General features: G+C 42.8%; 1 long non-coding RNA gene across 1 annotated transcript; it reads left to right on the top strand.

The window, feature by feature from the left end:
- The first annotated feature begins 702 nt into the window (after positions 1-702).
- Positions 703-11719, top strand: LOC123584883. The gene is made up of 4 exons (XR_006705722.1): positions 703-1568; positions 4679-4766; positions 9299-9349; positions 9921-11719. It is a non-coding gene; the product is annotated as an uncharacterized LOC123584883 (long non-coding RNA).

The following is an 11719-nucleotide window of genomic DNA, read 5'->3' as shown; positions in this document are numbered from 1 at the left end:
TTTCAGGGTACTCTAAAGTTCCGTAAAATAAAACAGGACTGAGTTGCTGTTACACTGCACAGGAACCACCTAATTAGGGAAACAGCATTTTTAACATTAAAGGGGCATGAAAGTCATGAAGTGTGATTCCGTGAAAGGAATTCCTGGTATCTGAACAGAATAAGGGCTTGTACTGCTGGTTTATGACAAAGAAAAAAGCAAAGCAAAACAAAACAAAACAAAACATGAGTGCTCATTAAGTTCCTTTAATCTAAGAATTTCGAACGGCGAAATGTAACTCTGCTCAGAGACAAGGGCTGGACCAGTTGGCTTTAAAGTTTCTTTTGCATTATGGTGTTTAGCTCATTTGGTGGAGGGATGAAAAGAACCCAGAACTGTTAAATGGGAACCTCCCATCAATTACAGGCCACGCGGAGTTCTCTTAAGAATTTTTTCAAAGCTGTCCCCTAACTATCTATAACAAGTCAGCATCCACTAAGGAGAAGGACATCTGTGTATTTTTAGATAGAAAAGTGCTGTCTCCTTGTCATTTTGTAGAAAATGCTTTTCTCTCTGTCTCCCTTCATTGGGCCTTCTGGTATCTCAGAAGAGAAAGGAGCTACCTGGTAAATAAAGATAAGCTGCGCTTATTAGCAGAGATTTGCAAGGGAAGAGGCTGTTTAAAAATGGATAAGGAGGTAATTGTGTTCTTCTGGCTCTACAGCGGGGACTCGTTTTCCTCTGTCAGGGCCTGGCAGCCAGCGAGGAGCTGAACAAGTATGCCTGCCACCCCGGCGTGACCTGGAGTTCACATGGACGAAGCTACACTCAGTCGCAGGAACCCTCGGGCCTTTGAAGTCGCTGAGTCGTCCTGACGGCAGATCCCTTCCGTGGAGGACTGATGCTCTGCCAGAAGAGTAAAACGCCGTCGTTTTTAGACTGCCCTTTGGGATAAAAGAGACAGTCGTGCAGTGCAGCCCCAGTGCCAGGCTCACGTCTGACAGAGCCGCCATTGTTCGTGTCGCCCCTCAGTGAGCTCTGCTCAGTTAGCGAGGCCCCAGGCCGCTTCAGGGCTCCGGTACAGGTTTCTTGCAAGGATCAGGTACACAGCTGTGTGTGGAAATGAAGGACAGTGGAAGAGGCCATGTCTACACGATATCCAACATCTGCTTCGAAACTGAGTTCAGTCAGCTCTCCAGATGTTTCCTCATGCCCAAAGTTTGCCAAAACCATCTCTTGACTGAATGTTGCAGTTTCCGTCTGATTGTTCTGGAGAAGGTGGTCTGTTCTTCTGCCACGTGGGCTTTTAGATGTGAAGAAGTGATATAAGCTAAAAGACGTAGGCATCCCAGTCTCCCTACCCAATGTTTACCTCCTGCTTTCTCCACCATCGTCATCGTGGGCGCGTGAAGGAAACGTGACGGCCCTGCGCTGAGGGGACTAAGTCTGTCTTTGTCCGCACATGAGCTCAGCTTCTCCCAGTTGTGCTGACTCTGTGGGATTCCCAGAAAGGAAAAGCCAGGAGCAAAGCACCAGGAAAATGACCTCGGCCACTTGAGTCTGGCCTTCTTCCCATATACCCACCATCTGTGAGTAGTCCCTGGGTGAGGGAAGGCAAGCTTGGGAAGGAGTTATGCTGAGAAATGTGGATACCTTTGCAGCCCTGATATTTTCTTCTCAGACTCATTTTTGAGGCATAATGAATGTGTGTGGTGTGTGTGTGTGTGTGTGTGTGTGTGTGTGTGCGTTCCTTCAGACAGTGTCATAAAGCAGAACACAAAAGCTGTTTCCTAGTGGTTGGGGATTAGTTGTCAACCCTCCACCCCCCACAGGTTTTTTTTTTTGCTTAAGGCATTTCAAATATCATCTGGTTATTTGGTTATTTTTGAGGACTAAAGAATAGCTGAGAACTGAATGTTATTGAAACATCCATTTTCAGCTGTGATTTTAACTGCTTGGAAGTGTGGAATCTCAGTTTTTAAATTTCTGGACTCTGTCTCTTCCTGGCACTTTTTCTTCAGACTTCCTTTGAATAGATAGACGCTGCATACTTCTAGAATAAATCTGCAGCTCAAGAATACACTCAAGTCAGAGGTAGATTTAACATGAATGAACGAAGCTTAAGCTTTGGGGCCTCTCACTTTTTAAAAAAAAATTTTTTAATGTTTATTTATTTTTGAAGGAGAGGGATACAGAGTGTGAACAGGGGAGGGGCAGAGAGAGAGGAAGACACAGAATCTGAAGCAGGCTCCAGGCTCTGACCTGTCAGCACAGAGCCCTACGCTGGGCTCGAACTCACAGACCGCAAGATCATGACCTGAGCCAAAGTCAGGCACTTAACCAACTGAGCCACCCAGGCGCCCCACCATGGTCACATATTTTTGTTAAATTTGTGGACAGGAGATCTTTTAAGAATACAGTTTCCCCCAAAGAAAGCTACCCCAAAGTTGTTAAGTTTCAGTTCTTGAGCAACACTCTGGGACAGCAGGGTGAATAATTTCTTATAAGCTGCCCATCTTTATCCTCACAGAGGAATACAAATTAGATTGACTTAGAATAATTTAGAGAGGACGTTTTTGGCGATCACCATTGTCCTCTCAATATGCGAAACACTGCTTATTAGACTTTGATTTGTCTTAAGGAAAGCAGCTGCAGAAGATAGATTTTTCTGGAGGGTTTCACAGTGCTAACCAATGAGGAAGAAAATAATACCTCACAATTCAGGCCAGGAAGGGGCTGCCACCTTGTTATTTGGTGGGACGGTAGCTATTGACAAAAGGACCGCATTGCACATCCTCTGGGAGAAATGAGAGGAAGGTTTGAAATGACTTATGGGACTCCTATGTCCATTGCTTCTCTCTTCTCCCATTTTGTTGGGAGGCAAGGATGGGGGCCCACATGTTTCCTGTGGTTGGCATTGGTGAGTCAAATCGTTCCAGAGGAGCAGGGAGCAAAGAGGATTCTTAGGGCAGTCTGTGGGCTCAGGAGAAGGTTCAGGGATATCCTTGAGGCTCCCCGTTGCTTGAACTCCAACTCTGGTCCTCCTAACCACGTGGGAACAGGAAGTTCCCTGAGGCAGAGGGAGGGACCAGACATATGAACTCCATGTCCCCTAGGATTTAGTTAACAGGGTGTCTGTTCTAAGTGTGTTAATTTACACCATCTCTTTTCTCCTTGTTACTCCCTGTGTGTTTTAAATTAATTCAATAAGCCGCATGACTGGAACATTTTAACTTGCTTTGTGAACCTTTTTGTTCTCTGACCTCTGAGGTTGTTGTAGGGTATACTTGTGGGCTATCATTGCATCAAAGTCATTTCCTGTATGACAGCATTAATCAGGGTTATTTAAATCTGGTAATAATAACACCCGCATTTAGGAGGCTTAACAAACATTTTTCTCTCCACAGCAATTGGACATGGATGTTCCTTGTCAGGCTGCTTTCCTGGGTAGCCCACCTCAAAGCGCTGACTCAGGGACATGGGGGAAGCTTCCATCCTTTGACCACACCCCCTTGAAGTCTTTAGGCATTCTCTCCATTAAATGGGCAGATGGAGAGAGCAGATTGTATGAGACTTTTATGAGTCAGAACTAGAAACGGTACACAATACTCCCATCAGCGTTCTATTGGGCAAAGCTAAGTCACGTGGTCATGCCCAAGTGCAAAGGAGGCTAGGAAGTGTAGTCCAACCGTATGACTAGCAGGAAAGGGAAATGGGATAATAAGGGATCAACCAGTCTCTGCTGGAGGGTGACTACAAACGAATACCAACTCTGCAGCGGGGAGGGAGGTAGAATCTTCATCTCTCAAAATTAATATTGTAAGATTATTTTGGGAGAGCAATGGTGAACTATATTGGCCCGATTCTGCTGAGTGGTAAGGAGCGTGTGGCTTGATCTTTTAAGATGATATTGAATCGTAGAATAATTTGAAGCAGAGGACTAAATACAATAATAGAATTTTAGAACTAGAGAAAGCTTAGAAATTATTTAATCTAAAGCTTTAAGAGATGTTGGCCCTGGACACAAAAGCAGGGGGAAGGCACATTTCCTGAGCCCCACCGGTGCTCTTTCCATTTCCGTGGGGAAGCACAATGACTTGACTTACCAATGTCACACAGCCTTTGAGAGAAGTGAGCCTGGGACCCACCGCTTCAAATTATGAGTCAATGCGCTCTTCACATGTATTTAATTAACCTCCCCCCCACCCCGTGTACACATACATGCATTCATGCTCCTCTTCGGAGTCATTCATGTGAGTTTAATTTACAGTCCACTGAAATGGAAGGAGGACATGATGAATGTGCATTATTCTCAAAATGTGAGCCTAGCAGGTCTGTGGCGTTACATCTGTAATAACATCATTTGCACAGCTTGTGTGCTGCTTTGCAAATAGCACCAAAGTATTTTGTGTGATGGTCACCAAGTTCGAAGAGATGAGATATTCTTTTCACTGGTCTGGAAAAGAGCAAGTTGCGGGGGCTGACTTCAGAATGCCTCATTGTTCCAAGCCTAACAGGTGCAGGTTTCGACACTAAGGGTCGGATCCCATTACCACTCTAGTTGTATGGATCACTGACCTTGAAAGGGGTCTGCACACACATCAGTGTGGGACCCGTCCTTTAGGAACCACGTCCACTAATCTGAATGGCTATTTAGAGCTGTGAATGGCATTTAACAGGCGTCCTTCCATTCTTCCAGGCTCATTGAAGAATCTCAGTCCTTCTCCTCCTGCTCATTAGAACTGACACTTCCCAGGCCAGAGGGATGACTAGGATGAATCAGAGAGGTGAGATCTTCATCCTGAAGGACAGGGTACAGTTCGGGGCCAGCTGGGGATGAAAGAAGTCCCTATTGACAATTGGGGCTTGGAGCTTAGGATTGTGTCTCCGTTATAACAAACACACGATTATGTGGAATGTCTCAAAGATACCTTTATTTAAATGCTAGATGATGCAATCAAGTCATTTTTCTAGTATTCTGTTAAAAAGAGTAAATCCTCCAGCTCTTATGCCTATACACCTGCCTAGTCTTGATTTCTCAAACAGACATTTTTCCTAGGAAGCTTCTTTAATGTTCTGTTTTCATTTCATTTACTTCATTTAGTGTGTACTTTGCTTTTGTAGACATCGTGGTCGTATTTACCACGTGGCTTAATTTCCTGATGCTAAAAAATAAGAAAGGGAGCTACAAATATTTCAGTAATCCAACTGAATGTTGTGGGCACGTGGCCACTGTATGCCTATTTCATGGAGCAAATTTGTTTGTTTGCTATTGGGCGCAAACCAGGCAATCCGGTGATTGTAATTAGTTGCTCCATTCATTTTTCTACTGACTTATTGAAGGTGGTAGTATTACTTAGAGGCAGATAGATAACTTCCATCTGGCCCGAAAAGGCAAGATGGACATGATTTTCTTGGGGTTGATTATCTGGCTAGTCCATCCATTCTTTTTTTTTTTTTTTTTTTAAATTTTTTTTTCAACGTTTATTTATTTTTGGGACAGAGAGAGACAGAGCATGAACGGGGGAGGGGCAGAGAGAGAGGGAGACACAGAATCGGAAACAGGCTCCAGGCTCTGAGCCATCAGCCCAGAGCCCGATGCGGGGCTCGAACTCCCGGACCGCGAGATCGTGACCTGGCTGAAGTCGGACGCTTAACCGACTGCGCCACCCAGGCGCCCCTAGTCCATCCATTCTGATTAAAGTAGATGCAGTTTACAACTGCGGTTGTGATTATAGGGATGGTACCAATGGGGAGAATGATCTCCTCACATACTTTCAACGATGTTGTAAGCGATCTTGTCGAAAAGTGACACTCTGGAAAGTTTTCTATTATTTTGACATGGCACCATGGCTTGCACATGATAACTATTTGTCATGTTAATTAATGATTTCATTCATTCAAACTACGAACACTTTTTATGTAGAAGATGTTGGAATATAAAGCTGAGTGTCACATGATCCCAGTCTTCAGAGGGCTTACAATTTGGTGAAGGAGACAGACAGACTCCTAGCTACCACATGATGCAGTAAAGGCTTTGGTGGCCATCTGTGTCAACCCATGGATGTTGTACGCATACATACATGCTTCCATTCCCAGCCATTCACCTGAACTTAATTTACAGGCCTGTAGCACCCTAGGGGAGTCCCCTGAAGGGAATGTGGAGGAGGGATAAGAGTTTTTCCAAGGAACGTCTGAGAAGGCTCGGGGGAGGAAGCTTGGGGGCTTTGCCAACCAGAGGAGGCACAGTGCACAGAGGGACTGAGGAGTGATCAAGAGAGGAGCAGAGGCAAGAGCGGTCTTTTTAGTGCAGCTGGAGCATGAAGTACAAGCGGACGTGGTATGCGACACAAATACCTAAAGGAAGAGAAGTAATTAGGAGGGTGGAAATCTCAGCCGCGTGCTCGCGTGCTCGGGGGCAAGGGCGTGTGACTTTATTTATCCTCCTATTAATCCACTTATTGTTAGAAGCTCTCATGTTGCCACGTGAAGGAAACGTAATCTTCACCAATTTGGGATGAATTTCCTCGCTTTCCCTAAGTGCCAGGGACCTTATGTAGACACGGATGGTAGTTGGGGGGGGAGGGGGCATTAGGACTTTAGTTGGCAGTTCACCAAGCTAGCTTTCCAGTGAGATGACCTTTGTCTTGTCTGGCCCTCGGTCATCAGCTCTCCATGGCTGCAGCTGGTTCATTTTCAGAAGGCCGTGGTACTGCCCCCCAGGTCCCAGGAATCAACCTCTAAAGACTCTGCTTTATGAGGCTGTCTAGGGCCTGCTTTGACTAAGTCACACCACATTCACTTCTCTGAACTCTAGCTGCCAACCTGGGCTCTCCGTTGGGAAATAAGGCATGGGGACCTTCGCTTGGACCACACCACCTTATTAAGGAGGGGTCTGTTTCCCCTCTCCCAGGAAGATCAGGGTACAGGCCTCCTTCTCAGGGACTACAAGCTTCCATGCTCTCATTACCTCCTTACCTATTTTCCCTACCAGGGCTAGCTTTTGTAATCTTGAAGGTGTGGGATGTGGAGTTGGTGATGGTGGTGGAGAATCTTTGCTCTTAGTCATTGTATTTTTTTCCAATTTTTTTTTTTTGCTTAGGTACTGTGTGTGTGTGTGTGTGTGTTTTAAATTTCTTCTAAAGGCTAGGCTTTGGAAATTCAAAAGCCAATAACAGTTTCCTTTCTTCCCAATTTCTACCTTGCATTCCTTATCCTGAAATAAGGGATCTAGAAACATCTATTTCAGTGATCTCAACCACAGCTGCATATTACCATTGCTTGAGCACTTAATGACTAATACAAATGCAATTAAGTCCACTTCCTGAGGTTCTGATTTAATTGTTCTGGGGTGGGACAGAGGCATTGGTGTTGTTTAACAAACTCCCCAGTAGGTTCTAACACTAGTTGGGATCAAGAATTACTAGACTAGCACAGAAATCCAAAATATTAAAGAGAATGTAGGAAAAACATCAGCTAATATTGCAAAGTATCACCAGGTCCAGTAAGCCAGCACCATATTTGGAAGAATCTTGAATGCCCTACAATGGAAGTTTGACTTTATCATGTTGGGAATACAAGACATTGAAAGAAAAAAATTAACGAATATTTACTGTCTACCTTGTGCTAACTGCTATGCTTTAAATAGTTATCAAATTTCAGCCTGAGATAAATTCCGCAAGGTAGGTCTTCTTACCCTCTATTTCGCAGGTGGGGAAATGGAGCTCAGTGAGGGTATATAAATTTCTCAAGGTCATTGGGTAAGCAACTGTCAGACCCTTAATTAGAATCCAGATCCCTGATCAAAACCCAGATTATTTCATGAAAAACTGTTGCCTCCCGACGTGAGATGATAAAACCGTGTATTCACTGAAAGAATCAATTAAGACTTCTGTCAACAAAATGGTAGAAGGGACAAAGGTTAGCCCTAAGGGACTGGGGTAGCTTGTTGGTTGTCGTTGCCTGCTCTCTCAGGTGGTTATCGTCATGCATTCAGTGGTTTTTGCTGCTTAGGTTTTTTCTTAATAATTATTAATTTTTTTATTTGAGTGTGGTTGACACACATTACATACAGATGCACAGCATGGTGGGGGGAGAGGTTTAAACATTATGCTATGCTCACCACATGTGTAGCTGCATATAACTGAAAGCCTGTACCCCCCTTCACTCATTTTGCCCATCCCCCCCCCCCAACTCCCTCCCCCTCTGGGTTAGTTCTCTGTGTTTACAGGTCTGATTTTGTTTTTTGTTTATTCTTTTTTTTTTTTTTTTTAGATTTCACATATAAGTGAAATCATTCAGATCAGTGTTTTCATTTTCTTTTGGTAAATATCTGGTAGTGGAATTACTGGATCATAAGGTTTTTCTATTTCTAATTTTTTGAAAAAACTCCATACTGTTTTCCACAGCGACTGAAACAATTTATATCCCCATCAACAGTGCATGCGGGCTCCTTTCTCCACATCCTTGCCAACATTTGTTATTTCTTGTCTTTCTGATTTTAGCCATTCTGACAGGTGTGAACTGATATCTCATTGTGGTTTTGATTTGAATTTCCCTGATGATTAGTGACGTTGAGCTTCTTTTCATGTCTGTTGGCCATTTGTATGACTGTTCAGGTCTTAATCTTGCTTTTGGCATGGATAATTTAGTGACTCAGACGTTAACACAATTTAAAATATTTAATTGTATTTGTTCTACAAAAATATAATTCTTTAAAAAAAATTTTTATGTTTATTTTTGAGAGAGAGAGAGAGAGAGAGAGTGGGGGCGGGACAGAGGGAGAGAAGGAGACACAGAATCCAAAGCAGGCTCCAGGCTCTGAGCTGTCAGCACAGAGACTGATGCAGGGCTGGAACTCATGAACTGTGAGATCATGACCTGAGCTGAAGTCAGATGCTTAACCGACTGAGCCACCCAGGCACCCCTACAAAACTATAATTCTTTACTCAGTAATCAGGCTTTTTTTTTTTTTTTTTCACCAACCTCTTCCTATTTCTCCCTATTTATGTATAGTAATCAGTTTTTATGATTAATGTCAGCATTTTTTTTGCACAAGTAAACTGCAGTGTCACAGGACAAAGAGAGAAAGCAAAACTCCTAAGTGTGAATAGAGTGTCTTTGCTACTATCCTGAATGGGGTTTATATAACCTTTGCTTTCCTTATACATTTCGGAGGAAGATTATCATCTTACTTTCATCTGTAGATTTCTTCAATCTCTTTTCATGACAGTTATCAGCATTATTCATATAAAAGTTGCTAAATGTATTCCTTAAGTGTGACCATTAATTGTCTTATTTTCTGCTTTGCATGACTAAGGCACATGAATGCCCATACGTATGGTCCTCATTTTTCCTTCCTCAGATAAAGGTAGGCAAAATCCCTTCTTCAAAACTTGCTGTTGGATAATTTACTTGCTCAGAGATTTCCCTCCGTTTTGTTAAGTGATTTCTTATTAAAGACATCAGAAAATCAGAATATATTCCAACATGGTTTTTCCTCCATTGGTTATCGTATATTTCCTTTTCCCAGTAATCCAGGCCTCGCAGAACACCTGGCACAGCTCAACACATGTTGACTCCAATATGGTCTTCATGTGCTAAAACAGTATAGGATAAGCCAGGTACATTTAATCATGCATTGCTGAAATTCAAATGTCCTTGTTATACATCAGGTGTCCAGAAGTATAAGATTCTGATTAGAGAGGAATTCATGATGAATTTCCCCTTTCTTCTGATACTTAAGTCATTTATGCACAGCCCTCCCATCCTTGACATGATAGTGAGCTTTCCTTTGATGTACCACAGTCTCCATATTTGTTTCATTTCCTCTTCCAGAGCCACACACTGATTTGTCTTCCCTGTGTATGTTTTGGGGATGTATCTACTTAGTGACAGAACATTTTCAATAACCTCTGCTGCTTTCATTATGTTTCCATCAGCCTTCCTCTTTTATTACGCAAGTTGACCTGCGCCCCATCAAAGAAGGAAGGGGTTTTCAACATAAAGAATCCAGGTAACACAGAGTAGAGATGCATCGTGGTTGGAGCAAAATGTAATACTGAAGGTCACGGCAGCTAGAAAGCTGGAGACATCAGGGCTAGGTGGAGAAGTAATGAGGGTGAATGGTGGGCATCTCAGGATGGATGTGTGTATTTGACAAGGAGGGCGTTGGAGAAAGATGATCTAAGAGCTAAAACATAAATGTGGGGGTTCGTTTTAAGGAATTGGGGTTGAGAGTAATATGAACACATTTCAAACCTTAGATGAGTTCCCCTGGTTTATTTATATTTGGCTTTTATTAAAATCTGTTATTATTGCTGTTTTTTTTTTTTTTTTTGCTTTTATGTCTTTAGAAGCTGTCTCCACTGTTCTGATACTGTTGTATTATGTTATGTTCTTTCTTTCCTGTTTTTCTTCTCCTACAACCACTGTTGGGCATCGTTTATCCTCAATAATGCAATTAGAGTAATCTTCGGTTTTTCAAGTGAAGACTCTGATGTATGTATATATTTGAGCTTTACTTTATGCCATGCTGTAGATCACTGATGGTAGTCAGTTGTGTTCGAATTGAAAAGATTATCAAGCCTCAAAAAATGGCGATGATGAGGGGAATAGTTTTTAAAAAGTTGGGTGGCCTTATAGGAGGCTGTTTTGAAAGTGTCATGGTTAGAGAAGGAGAGGCAAAGAATAACTTGCCAATATTAGGAAAGATAATTTGGAAGGAATGGATTCCAGAAACTGCTCAAATAAAGGGAACATTCTAACCGGCAGAAGGAGAGGAGGGTAAGAGGCAGGAAGGGAGGACAGAGAGAGAGAGAGTGCTGTGTTGTTAAATGAGTTCGAACCTGATGCTTATTCTGTGGAGGCTGTTGCCCTGAGTTTGTCCATACCTGGCACTCTTGGTGTTCTCTGAACCGGTCCAGCTTTGGTTTGGGGTGAAAGTCTTTCTTCTTCTTCTTTTTTTTTTTTTTTTGTCCCGACCATCAGCTTTTTTTCCATTTTGGTGAATGAAGTCTAGGTCAGGTATAGTAAGCAATTAACGTGGCATGAGGAAAAGTTAGATAAAGGAGAATAACAATAACAAAATTATGATATGGAAATCACTTCCTTTAGATTGTAGATAGACATACATAAATAATGCTGTCCAACTCTCCCAAATTCCCATCGCTGAGAAATTCTGACCCAGCTCAATTAACCTGCCGTTTATGAAAACGCTTCCATATGCCCCCAGCAATACATGACGTTCACCTTCCTTTCACCACGAGAGCATTTTCGGGCTTGTTTTAGTCCCACTGTGGGCACACTATGCTTTAACTCCTTTTCGCTTGCATAGAAGTCCCTAGTGCACATTTTTGACTCAAATAGCGATTAAAACGCATGGCAGACATTGAAGTAAGGTTTCTATTTGGACTGGATTGGCAAGCCCTGCTCTGAGTCTGTAATGGTCATGTAGATGTTTCTCTGTGAACACATACATGTATTAACCTTTACAGGAGCACACACGTGTTTGAAGGCAGTAGTAGGAAGAGGAGTGGCATTCGGGCTCTGGAACTACCTGCCTTGACCTTGAATCTGAGTGTTACCACGATCCAGCTGTGTGATTTGGGGCAAAGCCTTTAACCTATCCTGTTGAAGTTTTCTCTTGTGTGATGGGGATGCTACCAACATCTGTCTGATAAGACAGTTGTCAGAAGAAAATGATAGAATACATGTAAAGCATTTAGAACAATCCCTTTCA

This window comes from Leopardus geoffroyi, chromosome C3 (assembly GCF_018350155.1).
Source record: "Leopardus geoffroyi isolate Oge1 chromosome C3, O.geoffroyi_Oge1_pat1.0, whole genome shotgun sequence".
Taxonomy (NCBI): Eukaryota; Metazoa; Chordata; class Mammalia; order Carnivora; family Felidae; genus Leopardus; species Leopardus geoffroyi.
The sequence above is the reverse complement of the archived record's forward strand: the minus strand, read 5'-3'. Positions and strand labels throughout refer to the sequence as shown.